This window comes from Channa argus, chromosome 22 (assembly GCF_033026475.1).
Source record: "Channa argus isolate prfri chromosome 22, Channa argus male v1.0, whole genome shotgun sequence".
Classification (NCBI taxonomy): domain Eukaryota; kingdom Metazoa; phylum Chordata; class Actinopteri; order Anabantiformes; family Channidae; genus Channa; species Channa argus.
Window position 1 is genome coordinate 3,407,732 of NC_090218.1, and position 16,735 is coordinate 3,424,466.

At 37.7% G+C, this 16,735-nt stretch overlaps 1 protein-coding gene and 1 long non-coding RNA gene across 6 annotated transcripts in view; one reads left to right on the plus strand and one right to left on the minus strand.

Annotated features, from left to right (window-relative positions):
- The window catches only part of cadm1a (cell adhesion molecule 1a), a 322,140-nt gene that overhangs the window by 25,591 nt on the left and 279,814 nt on the right, over nt 1-16,735 (plus strand). The window lies entirely within an intron of this gene.
- On the minus strand, nt 1,467-16,144 carry LOC137107815 (uncharacterized). Its single transcript, XR_010912086.1, has 4 exons — nt 15,642-16,144; nt 13,991-14,063; nt 13,679-13,780; nt 1,467-6,838 (listed from the first exon to the last, which is right to left on the minus strand). It is a non-coding gene; the product is annotated as an uncharacterized lncRNA (long non-coding RNA).

The following is a 16,735-nucleotide window of genomic DNA, read 5'->3' on the forward strand; positions in this document are numbered from 1 at the left end:
ACTGTAACTACCCTTTCCCTTGATGCAAACGGTGTGGAAAATATGTTACATGCATGCATAGTTGATGCTATTTAGAACTTCCTTCATCATGGAAACAGTTTTAAAATAAAGAATCAGTGTGAAAGAAAATTTAATTTTCCTCCCCAACACAGCACCCAGACTAGCTCTTTCTAATATAAGTAGAGAACAACATTTAGCTTGTTTGCACACCTTCAAGCAATTACAGCCTGGTGAGAAAAAGACGGGGGTTAAAAGCAAATCTACAGGCAATACATTATTGGAAGCTGATGTATTTTAACCATAAATGGAAGTTTTTGTCTTACCAGGCTCCAGTGTCAGGCATATTTATGACAGTAGTTATAAGTCAAGCACAAAGAATAGCCTTAAAACTGCATTTTCTCTTCTTACTTCAGCTGAGTCAGTTCCTTTTTAAAAGGAGGATTTTGGGAATAGACATATTCAGGAAGGCAGCAACAGCCATGTTATTAGTTCTGTTAGAAGAAAACTAACTACCTGTATCTGTTGACCCACTAATGCATTTGCTGCTTTGCTTCTTTTGTACATGCTATGAGGTAGCTAAAGAACAACGGAAACAAAAGTGCTTCAAATTGTAAATTACATGTTGTTGAAAAAGAAAAGATATAGGAACGTTGTGACTTTTGTGGCAGTGATATTTGGAAAAGAACACCGGGTACCTGTTGATTCAGTAACAAAACTTCATGATTTTCAAGCTGCCCAGCCAATTTCTCAGTTTGTATTTAAATTCACACATAGGTTTTAAGACAATAAAAAGAAATAAAGACTTATTGACTAATAGACTAATTCTATTAAATCATTATCACGATTATTCAATTGTGGACCAATTCTGAACCACCAACTATTTGCTTGCTAAGAAGCAACTATGTACAGATAATTAAATTTCATACTAGCTCATATGTCCTTAAGTGGACATGGATTTCATGTAGGGGTGCAATGGATCACAAAAGTCACAGACTGCATTAGATGCCCCACTTTACATTTATGTCTCAAGAAATAAAAACTCTTGAAGAGACACGAAGCGTCTGCCAGTGCTCCTAAATAAATACAACATTCAAGTTCCAAGATGACATTCAATGTCCCAAGTTTAAATTAAACATTAAAATCTAAATGTTAAAATATCAAATGTTTAGTTGCTAAATGTAAGCGATTTTAATCCTACTCAAGCTCGAGTCCTCTACAAGAGGCCTGAGAGTTGAGGGTCCTGTGCAGTATCTTAGCTGTTCCTAGGACGGCACACTTCCGGACAGAGAGCTCAGAGGTTGCTGCTGGAATCTGCTGGAGCCACTCTCGCAGTTTGGGGGTCGAAGCCACCACTTCTGGCTTCCTTTTACAATTATTTTTTTAGCTGTTTTTTTTTTTTTTTTTTTTTTTTTTTCCCCCAGCCTTTGGTATTTCGGGAGCTTCTTATGTTCCTTCTTCCTGATGTTGCTATGACTTGGTGTTTGACATAATGCACTGAGTAATAAAAACTATATTTTATAATTCCTTGAAACTACAATGTATTAATGTAATGCATTTCTGGCTTCTACCAGTTGTTTTCATAGCCATCTTAGAAGAACCGCTGACTGCCTGGGAGGTTGGTAATCAATCTTTGCAGCATTGTTCAGTCAAACGGAAGTTATTGTTCAAAAGCTAAATCCATTTGCTATCATTTGCATAGTTTCGAACAAAAGATATATATATTTATAGTAAAATTGAATTACTATAAATCAGAACATTTGCCTCGTCATCATCATAAAACATTTCACACATCAGTTGGGGGCAATGTTCATGGCAGTTTTAAAAGCAAACCCCCAGGTGACATGGCTATTACATCTAAACTATGGTAATCATATTTTTTCATTTCCTTTTTGTAATCCCATCATGTATTACGGTATAATCTCACCTTCTTTGCAAAGGTTCGTTGCACCTGTAAACACAATTAAGATGTTTTCACAGGAAACATGATTATGCATTTGTGTGATTGAAAGCCATAAATCACCTTGTAATATCACTGTCAACATAAACTGAAGTAAATGGTTTGTAATTGGTATTTTTATGGCCCAGTCTTATGTTGTCAAAAGTGGAGAAACAGATTAAATTTTTAAAAGTATGGTTTGGTAACAATGAGCTATAATTAGGAGAATGTCATTAGGCATTAGGGTACAATCATGGAGCAAATAGTAGCCAGATATGAAATTTTCGGCCAGTGATGAATTTTTAAAAAGGGTTAAGTCTGAGCAAAACATTTGTACTTTAAGAGGATTAAAGCTGTCATTCGGAAACTTAGAATCTTTGCTTAAAAACAATGTTTTTTCTGTGTAGTTATTTTTAAAGCATGTTATACGCCACCAAGGGAAAGTCTCAGGGGTTCCCCATCTGCAAGTCCTGTTGTGAGATGCTAGTATGTAACACAACACTATCTACCTTTTTAAAAAATAGCTTTAAAATGCATGTAATGTTGTTAAATATCTTAACATTAGGTCACTTCAGTTTATGTGGTGCTCTGCGAGCTGCATCATCTCTCTGTTTGTGGTACAGCTCTCAGCTGCAAAGCGATAATCAGTAAGTTTAAGTTACTTATTTTCTATATCCAGTAATTATCTTTGCAGTAGTAACAATAAGTCACATGCAGTTTTAAGGAGTTTTAAGTAGTGACAGTGCAGTCATGAGTAATTGTTACAGAAAGTTGATAATTACCAACTCGAGAGAATCATGCTGCTCATTCATTCTGTGGGAGCACTCACAACACATGGGAAGAAAACAAGTCAAGGAGGACACTTGGGGGAGGAGGAGGAGTGCAAAGTCCTGGGAGGTCGGGACTCGTGCATTGTTTCTTAGCGTGCTCCAGTTCCTGCCGTCACCCCGGCTCTTTGTTAAGAACTGAACACGGGATATCTGCCGCCTTGAGCACCATCGCCAGAGGCTGGAGACTCAAGGGTCAGCGCATTTTCCAAACCACTGCTTTACAGTACTTCCATTCAGGACGAAATTGCTCTACTGTACTTGTTCAACAGGCGTCAAGCTCAGTTTAGGCTCAGACATAACATGATGGATGAATAAGCAGTCAGGCCTCTCAGTGGCTTTTTATATTAATGTCCTCACTCAAAATGCATCCAATCGCAAAGATTTTTTTTTATTAAATTGTTTTAATATTTTCCAAATTATAAACTAATATCATTACCATACACCCCAAGTTAAAGCTACGGTAAAATATGCAACATAAGCTAGTGCCAGTTTAAAAGTCCAAATCAGTCTACAGTCATCCACTCAGCCCTCCCTCTGCCATGCTCTGCCCAGTGCATCAGGTAAAAGTTACAATAAATGTGAATACGCCAAAACCAACTATTCAAACCGAAAAATTTGCAATTCTCATACTGACTAGATGGGAGAGATTTGCTAAATGCTTCTCTGCACTGATGGCAGTGCCGTTAAGTCTGACTTTAGAGGAGCTGTCGACAGCCCCTTACCAAATGAAGATACGTTTTAGAACACGTTTGTACTTAAAACAAACGTACATACTGTATTTGTAATCCCTGGGATGAACAAACCCATTACCATCATGTCTGACTATTTCCTCCTAATTATCATCCAAAAAAACGATCGGCCTCCCTGGCACTATGGGAAATACAATTACAAATATTTGTGCTGAAAAGCGGCCTGAATGAATCAAAAGAAAATCTTTCTGAGGATCCATCAGTGTTATCAGAGAGGCTGAAAGACTGAAGTTATAGCAATCTGACTTGTGGATGATCATCCATCGTGACCCTGCAAGCACAATCACAGTGACAAAAGCATTTTAGAAATCCATTGTTGCCACTGTTTGAGCTGTTTTTGTGACATTTTGAGGCTCCTCAGCATGCGGGCGAACACAGAATTTGAATGAGTAACAAGAATCTAAGAAACAAACTGAGAGCGTGTGTGTGGGGTGTCCACTTCAGAAGGGACAAGCGTGGTGCAGCAGACATTCTGGAGCAACCATGGCGGTAGTTTATTGTTGTCTAGAGCTTGCAGTTCTGTAGTAAGTTAACCAGATCTAAAAAGGTCAACGGAAATATATTTTTACATGCTTTTAAAGCTGAGGCTTTTCAGGTTTTGTGGGAAAAAAATTGGCAAAATTGCATTATTAGATTTGGAGCTGAATTAGACCTTGTTAGGGTGAGTTAAAAAAAAAAAGAAAAATGATTTCTTGACTCTACCGGTCATAGCTGGAGAACGGGAACAGCAGCATGACCCATTCATGGATATGCAGTCTCCAGTGTAATGCATGCATGTTTGCCTCTTGCAGGCTTGTCGCAGTAGGACACTTTTCACACCAGTCCATGTTTTCCCAACAACCTTTTAAATGATTTCCTTTAGGCTAGAGTGAGCAGATGCTGTGACACTGAGCAGTTTCGCTGTTTAGTAATATTTTCAGGTTTTCTGTAGAAGTAGTTTACTCAGACGTAAACACTGTTGCCAGTTTGTTGCATGCAATTAGTAGAGTGCTGTGTGTGCTCGTATTTTTCAGTGTGCTGTCTATACATCAGGTTTAATAACAGTTTAAATGCAGTGTCTTGGCTTATTTAATCCTTTGAACGCAATTTAAAAAAATATATATACATATACTCTTATTGACATGATGATGGGTGCCCAATTTCTCCTCCATTAAGTGAAATCACAACACTTTCTGTTTCACATCAGGTTTTGGTCCCTCGTATTTCCCTTAGATGTTTCTATCTCCATCACATTTGCGTTGTTATTGAGGGCAATGCCTGAATCCCCCATAAATCTGACTGCTGTGTATTACTGAAGAGACAAGGGTTTATAGGTAAAATCAGTTCAAATTTTTATCAAGATCTAAAACCTGCTAATGATGGCTTGAATCTTTTGTTTCTATTGGTGACTCACCTACTGTATGATTCGTTTCTCGTTTATATATTTGCTCCAATCTATATTGTGTATTTTAAACCGATTGTTTAAACCTCTGGGTAACAAAACATATTTGTTCTTGTATCTAGTAGATATTTATTCACATTGGTTCATTTATTCCTATATGGTCAGTAATTCAATATCAATAGTTTATTGGCCAGCCCTAGTGGACGCCAGTATGGATAAAACAGCAGACCGTGTTTTGGCTCTTAGCTGGGAAGGAAAAAAGGAAAAATATTGAGTGTACAATACCTCACTCAAATTGCACAGAAATTGCCAACTGTCTTCTTGCCCCCTATGTTTCCTTCAGTGATTCTTGGACAGGAAAGGTTTTATGGATTGGTCCACTACACTATAAAGCCAAGGTTATGGCAGGGCCAGTCATGTCGTCTCTCGTCATCTTACTCTTCAACTACTGCAGTTCATGCCCAGATCGACCCCGCTGCTACATCCAGACACTCAGACTGTCTCAGTGCCTGCCGCAGTGCTTCACTCTACTATTAACATTCTGATTGCTGTCTTGTTTCGTTTGCTTGGCCAAGCACTTTATTTCCAAAAAGAGGCCGGCCTCAATGCTGACCTTTCCTTTTGCAGACACAGAGCAATCATTCACAAATCACACTACAGAGTGTAAAATATCCAAATGGTTTGATATTGCAGGCCTAATGAAATGACTCACACTTCTTTGCTGCAATTATAGGAAAAGGTCAGTGCCATAACTGCTGTTCAGCTTTAGCATGATTGTCCTACTTCACATTACCCAGTGTTTGGCCCATAAAATATCAGTATAGGCCTTATTGTGACATTTTGCCAGTACGTTTTATTTATTTATTTATTTATTTATTTATTTATTTATTTACACACATCAGAAACATCCAATTTGTAGTTTGGAGTTTACTTTGAAACAAGTTTTTAATGGTACAAATAATTCAGTTAGAAATTAGGACATTTCTGAATTTGAGGAATATTAGTGGTTCTCTGACCTTGAGCCTATGATTGGGAAAATAACTCTTGTAATTATCTCTCTTTTTGCAAATATAGGGCAGGAAATCTAGAAGGACAGTAGAAAAGTGGAAATGAATAACATTTTGCAATAGCAAAAGACAGCATTTGCTAAGGTCTCTTTTCCAGCTTGTGTCACTTATTTCATAATGCCAATCTGTTCCTAGAAAGAAATAACTGTCTGTAATCGCCAGTCACTCTTCAGACACACACACACACACACTTCTCAGCAGCATAATAACAAATTGATCACTGATATAAAATAACAGAGAAACATCATCACATGTGGAGGGTGAATTTTACCTCTGTGGGCTTAACAATCCGACTCACAACAACACCCTCTGTCCTTCAGACCCTTGAAGACTCATGTAGTACTCATTCCAGCTTCTGAAGAGCTGCCATCTCTCTTGTTTCCCAAGCTTTCTTTCTTATCCCATGTTTGATTGAACACACCTGACGCAGGTAATTGGCAGTGGGTAGGGCAGAAATAAGAGAGCAAGCACTAGAGGGCATGAAATGACTACCTCTGCACTAGTGAAAAAAGTAACAGATTGAATACAAAATGCATCTTTCTATATCATTTAAATTAAGTAATTCCTTGTCCATCTTTCAACCTATGTCCAGATGCTTTCAAGCTTTGTTTAGTTGTGATGGTGCTTCACACACAGTTTACCTCCTGTGAGAAGAAACTCAATTTCTGGCCATGTTTCAGCATCCACAGACTGCTCACTGTGTGCTATGGCTCACTGTTGATTTTAATGGTCTTTTACTGTGTTTTGTTGTTCCATCCCGGTATCACAGCTTTCTTCATTCACATCAGCCACCTGTTGGTTTTGTTTGGCTCCCCCAGTGGTGGCGAGGCAGGTGGTGTCACATGGGACAGTGACGTCAATGCATAAATCCACCTCTGAAAATGGTTGTCAGACAAGCCACAGAGATAAACAATCAATGTTTTTAACATGTTCAGATACGCAGGCTTTGAGTGCAATTAGTAGATTTTTCTCCATTCTTTTCATCATCTTCATTATGACATTACCACTGTAAGAGCACAGACCAGACTGGAGAAGGAAAATGGTAGAACTGGGGTTTTTAGCTGACCAAGACATAAAATTGGCATACAAGCATATGCAGTATAAACACAGATTACCAAAACTGCAGCACATTTGGTCTTTCTTTTTGGCACAAGTTGTGTACATAGTTTATGTAAAGCCTCTTATAACATGGCGATATGTTAAGTTGTTTGGGCATAAGTGCCAATCACAATATACGTTTTTCTAAAGACCAATGAAATTGCCAGTGGCTTATTATCAAACAGTTTTAAGTAGGTTCACAGTCGCTTTAACATTCAGAAGGCAGCAAGTCTCCAGTGTGTAACCCAATTTCATAAATATTCATCTAAGGCATTGAAGTTGAGTGGTGGCTCATTCAGTATTTAGTCATGCACAATGTTAATACATGAGATGTTTATACAAAGAGAGATGTGGGTCATAACTGTCAAGTTTGGGATGTTTTTATCCTAACAAGACAGGTTTATTTTCAGTGATTTTTCTTGCTGCTATTGTGAGTAGAAGGTGATGTAATAGAGACAGGAACAGTTCTGACAACACTTTTCTAGATGTTTTTTTAACTACTCTGAATTTGTAATTCTGTTGGTAAAGAATGAAATGTTCTTTCCCAAATACTAACTTATTATTGTTATTTTAATATAGGGTGATCACTGTACTACTTCCTGTCAGCTGTTATCAAAGGTACGATTTCTTGAGTGAAAGGAGTTCCACTCAAAAGAGATATTGGGATGTCCCAGAATTTTTTACACAGTTTTTTACAGAAACATTATATTGGCAGTCTCATAGATGCTGTTGTCACCCTTTTCTTGAAGCAATTTCCTTGAACCAACATTTGATTTCAGGGTGTCTAGGTCCATAAACTACAAGGTCCAACACAACCAATTGTTGGGTTTTACCATGAAACTAAATAGAGATTGTAAAACAAAGATCTAGAGTGCTAAATGTAGCTTGGAACTCAGGGACATGACGTATTTGTGAAGACTTGCAAACCGTTCGTTCAAGGTAGTTTAGTTCATTGAAGGTAGACCGCATTATCTGCGGTCAACTGCGAACTACTCCCATCTATGTTGTTCTGCTGTTTGGAGTCACCTACGGTCTGGCTTTTTCTTGTGTGTAAGGGGATTATTATGATAAAATGATTGATGTTTTATGTTATCGGTATGTGGGCTGATGGCATGTACCATTCACCAATGTCTCTCTTTATGTGCCAGTTAGACGGAGGAATGCTGGGAGATGACGTTAATGGATGCTGTGAAGGCAGAGGCAGACTGACAGATGCTGATGTTCAAGCTGTCTATGAAGTAGTTTTTCCTTATCATCTACCACCTGTAGGCTCTTTCACAACACACTGAGGGGTGTGTGTGTGTGTGTGTGTGTAACTCAGAAAGTTTCGTAGCCTATTGGGACAAGCAGGCAAAATGTATACACGCATGTATACCCTGGCAGAATACATGATTTGTAGCAAGCTGAGTAACACCGTTGTAGTCCTACGTCCCAGGCTGTGTTGTCCTTCTCTTAGGACACCCTGATATTAGGAGTAATATTATACACAGCATCACAACAGTTTAACTATATGTACTCCAGGATACTTTTGTTTTATCATGTCCAAAGAGAAGACAAGTTTCTCATCTCTGTGCAGTTAAACATTCCACAGTAATAAGTGCTCTACCGTGGCCATTTTGGTGAGCACATATCAAGCAGTTCAGGAAAGAAATTGCCTAGTGTGGACGCAAAATTAAACTCCCAGGGCAACACAGCCTGCATTCTTACTCATTCGATTAATTTTTCATTTCAAGCCTTCAGCAGCATATTGGGAATAACTCTCTAAAATAAATGCAAAGGAAAGGCAGGGAGCTGCTATTTAAAGCTATATAAACATGACCCTGTTAGAGGCTAAGGCTAGTTCATGAAGAAGTTCCCAGGCAATGGAAGCTGTATTTTGACCAGAGGATTACATTACACTGCTGATCCCCCACAGATGGTTTGCATTCTCCAAGGAGAAGATGTGTTTGTGATGCTGGGACAATGTAGCAAATTGTCAGCAGAGTAGAAACCCGTTATAGAACCAACTATCTAACTAACCAATAAGATTAGTTCTGGTGTCAGTATTACTAAGTGTTAACTTGTCTTTTGTGTGGAGGTGGCACATTTATAACCATCATCCTCTGTTACTGTTGGGACAGGAAAGGGAAGATGTGGGTGTTCACCAGACATGATCTAGTCAAAACATTCTATTATTGGATTATGGGAAATGTGTGATCCAGCATATAGGATGTGACCCATACTAGGGACTAGACTATCAAATTATGTTTGACTTTACAAAGTCCTGTGACTTGGGTCTTTAAATTGAACATAGTTTCATTTTGAGTGAGAATCGTTTAGATAATCTGTGTGATTTATCTCCTTGAACATAAGAAATACCTGAATTCAATCAGCAGGTTGCCAGGAAATGTGCTGAGCACACGTACGGTATAGTCCCATGGGTGCAAACCATCTGCATTTTATTCTCCCTGTGGTCTTTGCTTTAGAATCAGCCACAGAGCAAACTACAAATAAGGCTCCAAGTTCAGTATAGCTAAATCATCAGTATGTGGGTGTTTACAGAATGTAATTACCTCTGCTTCTTATATGGGCAGCCAGCACAGCTTTAAAGTTTTGGTGGGTAATTGGTTACTTTAAAGTTGTGGGCATTTTTAGGGTCAAACAGGGCAGACGATGCATTTTGGGGATAATGCAAAATTAAATTTAGCATTAGTTTCACAAGCGTGGTGAATGAAGATTAGACAAATGGCCTCTGCAAATGAGTGGTCATTGCAACTGTGCAATTTAGAATGTGATAGAAGCAGGTGTAAAGCTTTTGTACTGTCTCATCCTAGTGGGAGGTTTAAAAAAACATACTTACAATAAGTACTTTCTTAACAAATGGTACTTACTTACTATAAAATACTCCAATATGTGATATTATGAAGAACTTCAGATGTTCCTGGACTCGTACATTGAGCCTCATCCCTGTGTGACAGTTTGTGTGTGAAACTTCTGTGAGGATGTAGCATGTAATGTGTCCATAGGCTCAAAAACCTTTTCTTCTTAAATTGCTGTGGCTTTTTTGACAGCAATTATTTCCTAGCAGCGCGCCATAAAATCACCATTAAAATTGCTTCAAACAACATGGCACTTTTTTTTTTCCTCCTGTAGATTTGATTCTTTTTAAAAATGTCCTCGTATTTGCTGGTGCTTTTACTTCCCTTGAATAAATAATGAAATCCTTCGTTCCATTTGACAAAGTAGACAACAAATGAACCTTAACGAATAGTGACAAGCGTGTAGAATACAGGAGGAACATCTGCCGCCTGACGTCAGACTCTTTCCCGCTCTGCTTTATTCCATTCATTGAAGTGCCTTTTCCTCACTTTTGAATTATTTGTAAATTCTTAAGTGGTTGCCTATTATTTTATTTATTTATTTTTTTAATAAATCAGCTTTGACTAAGAGTGTGTCTCTTATCAGCTGGAGTCTTGTGTTTGAATCATTTGTATGACAGTTGCAAAAGAGAGCCATTTTGTACCCTCTCAAAACAGAAGGAAACAAACAGGTGTGGATTGCTGCTCGGTTTTAATATCCAAACTTCCTGTTTTCTCAAAGGAACATTTTAGTCAGAATGATATGTGTGGATTAGTGGAAACTTAGCAGACTTGTATGAGAATATTCTGCCATGGGGAAAGGCATTTCTTTGCATTGAGGAATTACTGTGACGCGTGCCTCAATCACTCACTCTTTGTCAGGATAAATATTCCCTGTGTCTGGAGGCCAGGCAAGTGACTAGAATCAGTGCTGTACTTTTCCCCACGCCTGAGGTGCTGCTGGGTCTTGTTGCAAGTCATTACCGTAACATTGCTTGGGAAAAGTTATGCATAGAGACGACTTCCTGAGAGCGCTGGCTGAGCCTACCGGACAAAGCCACTAGTGTGAGGGTTATTTCAGGTCGTTTGCTTTGCCTTTTTAGCATGGGAGTCGTCACTTCAGCTTACTTTAACTGACTTAATTACCCTGACACCCTCCAGTCCCCCTGAATTTATCATCTTGATCCAAATCCAGAGAGTGCAAATAAAGCAATAACATCATTTGGGCCAAACCAATAGCTTATTGATTGTCACCCACTGAAGAAAGACAGTAAGGTTTGTCAGGAAAGGGAGAGGAAGTTTTTTTTTTTTTTCCTCTTACTCCCTACCTTTTAAATTTCCTAACTTAAGTTAATGAGAGGCAAAGGTTTCCTGCCACACAGTTCTAATTACCCTCATGTCAGTATGTGAAATGGCCAAGAGCAGTCATTTATTGGGTAAATCAACATGAGAAGAAAAGTGGTCAAGGACAAACCCTTGAAACAACTGACTGTGAGCCTAATCATTAGTGGGCAATTTTTGATGACTTGGCAACTAGACAGTGACAACGGGACTGTGTAAAGACGAGTTCTGAATTGACCAGCAGTTTGTCAGGCTTTGCCAATGTGCTGGGGTTGTGTAATTATGTATTCACTAATAGTATTAGCCACAGAAATATGTTAAAAATATGCGTTTTCTGTTGCCAATGCTGATCAGTGTGTAGATATTTGGGGAAAATATGCAATTTTATTCATTTTAAAATATCTTTTACAGCCACATTTTACTGGACTGTAAAGTAAAGGTATATGAATACTTTTTACAATGTCATTGTCTTTTGATTGTCTTTTGAACCTTGCCATCGTCATCACTGCAGAATATTATACAAATGCAGATACATTTATGAATGGTCTTTTCCTGTCCTGGTTTAAACACACCACAATGTATAATGAAGATTAACACCTCAGAGGACAAGAGCAAGAATGCAAGTCTGCTATTTTTTTTTACTGCCACTAAAGTAATAAAGTGGCTATGAGCACCCCCTCGCCATGAAATTTTTATACATCTATACTGTTACTGCCATCTGACTGTGTGCACCGCAGAATTAAGTGAAATTAAACAATCAAACTTGCACAGCTGGCTGTGAGAACAGATGAACAGGTTTGTCATATTGTTGGTGTTGTAAAATGGAACAAAAATGAAATCTAATTTTGTAGTTGGATTGTAATTGGTAGACGTCTAGTGCCGGCCAGCTCCCAGGTCAGGCTTCTCATGGGTAATATAAAGTACAAGTCTGGTGAAATTGTTCATTTTTGTCATTGTGAACAAAATGTACCCTCACTTTACTGAATAATCTGTAATGGTTTGTGACGAGGTAGTGTGCTTAGACACAGCTACATTTGTTGTTCTAAAGCAGCTTTCCTAATGGTTTCTGTATGTCTTGAAAAGTTATGTTTGCTTCAAATTATTGAAGAGCTGTTGGGCGAACTCTTCTTCTTGGGAGAAGTTAAACCAGTGATGCAGACAATTTTGCGATTCCAATTTCAACTTTTCCATTAATGAATCTGTTCCACTCCACAATCTAATGAGCAGTAAAAACATCTTAAAGTCTGGAATAGAAGGAAAAATTACAAGGCACTGTACCTAACGTTTCTTCAGTTTGGCTCAGATTCAACAAACCACAAAGACAGATGTGAAAGTTGCCCAGAGCGTGTCAAAATGAGCTGAAGGAACAAAGGGGAAAGAGATGGCAACAACTTGGCAGGCAGTGGTGTAATTTGGGGACAAATAGATTGTTAACATGCTTTTGCAGGTTTACAAAAGCTTGGCAAAGCCATGAATGTGTGAGCTCTTGTCTTATTGTTGATTTAGACTACTTTCTGCACTTTTAGAGTGTAAGAAGGCTTGCGGTGATTGTTGATGGAAAGAGCTAGTGTTCTATGACAGCCAAGGACAATGAAAAGTATCCTTGTATTACAAGTATGCATGTGAATGGCAAGGGCTCTTATCCATAAATTGAGAAGACCAAATATGCACAATGTGGTGTATTGTGAGTGAGGCATATTCATTTAGCGACACAGCGGAGCAACAATACATGAACAACTCAAATTCAGACATTAGCACACTGGCAAACAATAGGCTTGTTGAGAAAAGGTAATGGAGCCAGAAAAATTGCACAAAGAATTGAGATAAAGTGGCAGCGCAGTTAAAATGCAAAAGAATCACAGCCGTTACTGACAAAGATGTCCGATAGTACAGGAAGAAGGGGAACAAGAATTGACATACAGTATCTGCACTGGAAGGAAAATCTAAAATATATTTCTTTCTTTAAGCAGCATCAGATCATTTTATGCTTAGGGGGGAAAAAACTGTTAAATGCTCAACTACATTGAAAAACTAATAGTTGTACAGACGTACAAGCTACAGTGGCATGATTTTTTTGGCATAACCTTTCAGAACTTTCTTGTATTTGACTGTGAATCCCTCAGGAGTAAATCGAAAACAACAGAGCTGCAGAGTTTAAGTCTCTGTTTAATTTATTTAAGTTCAGGCACTGATGTAGGCTTGGGTTCTATGGATGCTTTAAAGGACAACGTTGCAGCTGTTAAAGCAGTTTGCCTGGGAACACTACTCATGCAGTACCTATGGTACCATGTAGATGTAGGTACTGTAAGCATAATATTTTGTAAAATTTACTGTTCTTTACTTTAACACTGCGTTTTAGTCGTAGTTGATTAATGATGCAGATGTTACCATGTGAAAGAGGGAAAGCAACGTTTGTTATAACTTCTGTTTTCCTCTTACTTGTCATTTGAAGTGACACCTGCAGACTGACAAGTGGATCCGTTGTTAAGAACTGTGTCTGCCCGGGAGTATATAATTTTCAGAGATGATGCCATGGGCTCTCTAAATAAAGATACACAGTTACTACTTCTGCCAATGCAGCAGTGTGAGATATTGCAGTTTCACAGGCATCTGCACAATAATGTAAACAATAATGTAAATTCTGTAAAGTCTGTTGTCTTATATTATAAACAGATCCACCAAACCACAATTTGTTAAAAAAAAAAGAAAATTCATTGGCAGTAATATTTAAGTCTATCAAAAATTACTTACACAGATATTACGTATTGATCACAATATCTATTCTTTGCGACGATCAAACACTGCATTTCAGGATAAGGACCATCTATAAAACGTGGTAGAAGCATGGAGATATGAATCCGGAATTGACTTTTTATTGGAGCATGTCAAGGTCAAGTCTCGTCTGTAAAATGAAACTTGACAAAAAGTGAATTTATATCTAAAACTAATGTGAGGATTCAATAGTCTGAGTTGATCAGATTAAGTAATATTTTCCAAATTTACATTTCTTTGTATTATAAATTTCCCTCTTCTGTTTGGGTTTCCACATTAAGTCATGTAAGAAAAACCAGGGGATTTTGTACTAAAAAGGTTAAAGCTTTACAGGATATCAACTTTATGTGACTCATTTAGAAGGTTGAAGCCTTATGTTGTCTTAAAAAAAGCTTTAAAATTCAATTTAACACAGAGGGAGGACTGTGATTTTGTTTTTTGTTTTTCCTTTTTTTTGACCTCCATTACTTACATAAGCAGCATTTCTTGGAAGGATCCCTTAAAAGGCCAGTACAGCAAAACGTGTTTCAGTTTTTATTCATGCACCTGACTATTCTTTTAAGACAGAGTTGAATATTTGTGAGCATAGTATTTCATTCTATAGAAATTGTGCGGAAGCATAGAGTTGATGAATGTGAACTAACATTCTTGAGTTGAAGCTGTTAGTAGTGGGCTAAAGTTCCTCCAAGCTCAAGGATTCACATACTTTTGCCACAGTTAAGATTCTAAAACCTTCCTTAATAAATACATGTGTTGTAGTATCTAGCATGTGTGTGGGGCATGGAAATCAAATGACTTTTTAGGTCATATGCTAAAACAGAAGATTTTAAATGGTTTTTGAACTTTCAAACATCCCTGTAGGTTAATATAAATGGAGATTTTGAGCCAGCAAACCAAAATCAGTTATAAAGTGGGCTAAATACAAAGCAGTCAGTTTTCTTATTAATTATGAAGTAACAGAAAATGTTGCTGTGAAGGTTTGACTATAAAATAACTGGCAGGAGTATTTTACTACGATTTTGTGGTGCATGTACTGTCATTTATTTTAATTGTAAATTACCATATTTAGAATTGGAGTAGTATCAGTAGAATAGCTGTGGGTTTAAAGTAATTTGCCAGTATGTTACTCTATATTTACAAATTGTTATACTCTGTTACTATTTCGCTTTTACAATTAGTTCCTTTAAAGTTCCACAAATAAAAAAAAAAGAGAGAGAGAGGATACAAATTTACTGAAAAAATTCTGTTGTTTATTATAAGTTACCAATAAATTTTACAGTTGACTGAAGACAAATAACAGGCCGGGAAGACAAATAGCCTACAAAATTTGTATTAAAAACTGACAGCTACTTTACTGCATTAGGATATTTGACAGAAACTCCAATACAATCTTCTGTGTAGACATTACTGAAGTCACAAGCATAACCTTAGATGCTAAATTAAAATAATGTCAGAAACTTGGAAATAAGTCTTTCTTGCTGTACAATGAAAGGCGGAGGGAGAGTAAGAAAGGACTTGACCGCAGTGTTTGGCTGGTGTCTTCATATACTGTTAAAACGAATAAAATCAGCAAAGTCACCTGCAAAAGTATAGAAATATGAAACAAACTAGAAAAAGTAAACTTCCATACCTCATTTCCAGGTCCCCGCTTTTTTAAAATGTTCCTTCTCATTTAAAGTTTCCCAGTCGGCTCTACAATAGCACATGTGAACCTGGGTAAGCCACGTTTTCACAAATAATCTTACAAAAGTCTGAAACTTGTTGTTTTTGGGTATTATTAGCCAACATTGCTTGAGCTACTGCCAATTTCAGCAACCTGACATTATGCAACATTTGCTGAAATGTCAATAGATCAGTGGGCACTGAAAAGGTAACTTTTCCTTTTTGGTTGAGATCCATATGGGCTGAAGCAGGATCGCTTAGAAAAAGATGATGCATCAGTAGAAACACTGATAAACAACTCATGAAGAAAAAGGTGGGGAAACACAAGAGAAATACAAGGTAAAGCATTTGAAGTTTTTGGAGATTATGCAAATGACACCTCATTCAAAACCCTCTCATCATAGAAAAATAAGAGTGTATTTTCACAACTATAAAAGAATATGTGTGCAATAAAGCAAGGCTGTTAAATCCATCCACTATTCCATCCATGCCATTTGGTCCAGGACTCATGCTGAAGTAGTCACCCATGCATGTCTGCCCTAACACATCATTGCAGATCAAAGCATGGCTGGGATATGTAAAGCTGAAGGGGCTAATAGAGTGACCACATCCAATACAAAATGCATTACGGTATATTTGCTTCTGACAGGGATTGATGGGATACATTACCCAATGAAATTGGGAGTTTCTACAACACCAGCATAACTCCAAAAAAGGATCACTGCTGGACACTTCTTGTGGCACGAAATTCCTGGAATAAACTAAACTTAAAGGAAGGACTTTACTCTACCCTGATAATCAGACTAAATGCCATTTTGCTTTCACCTGATTATTCAGCATTTCCCTAGTGACTACAATACTCTTCATCCCGGCCAGATGTTTTTCAGTTATGAGGAGCAGTTTATATTATTGTCATGCCAATCAAGATCTATATTTATTCTGTAGGTCAGCTAATTATAATTTTTACAGTTAGCATTGATCTGCTTGTCAGCCTTTTTGTTTCTTTGTGTCTTCAGAGATGTAGCTCTAGGAAGAATATCATGTCCACAATTTTTAATGTAG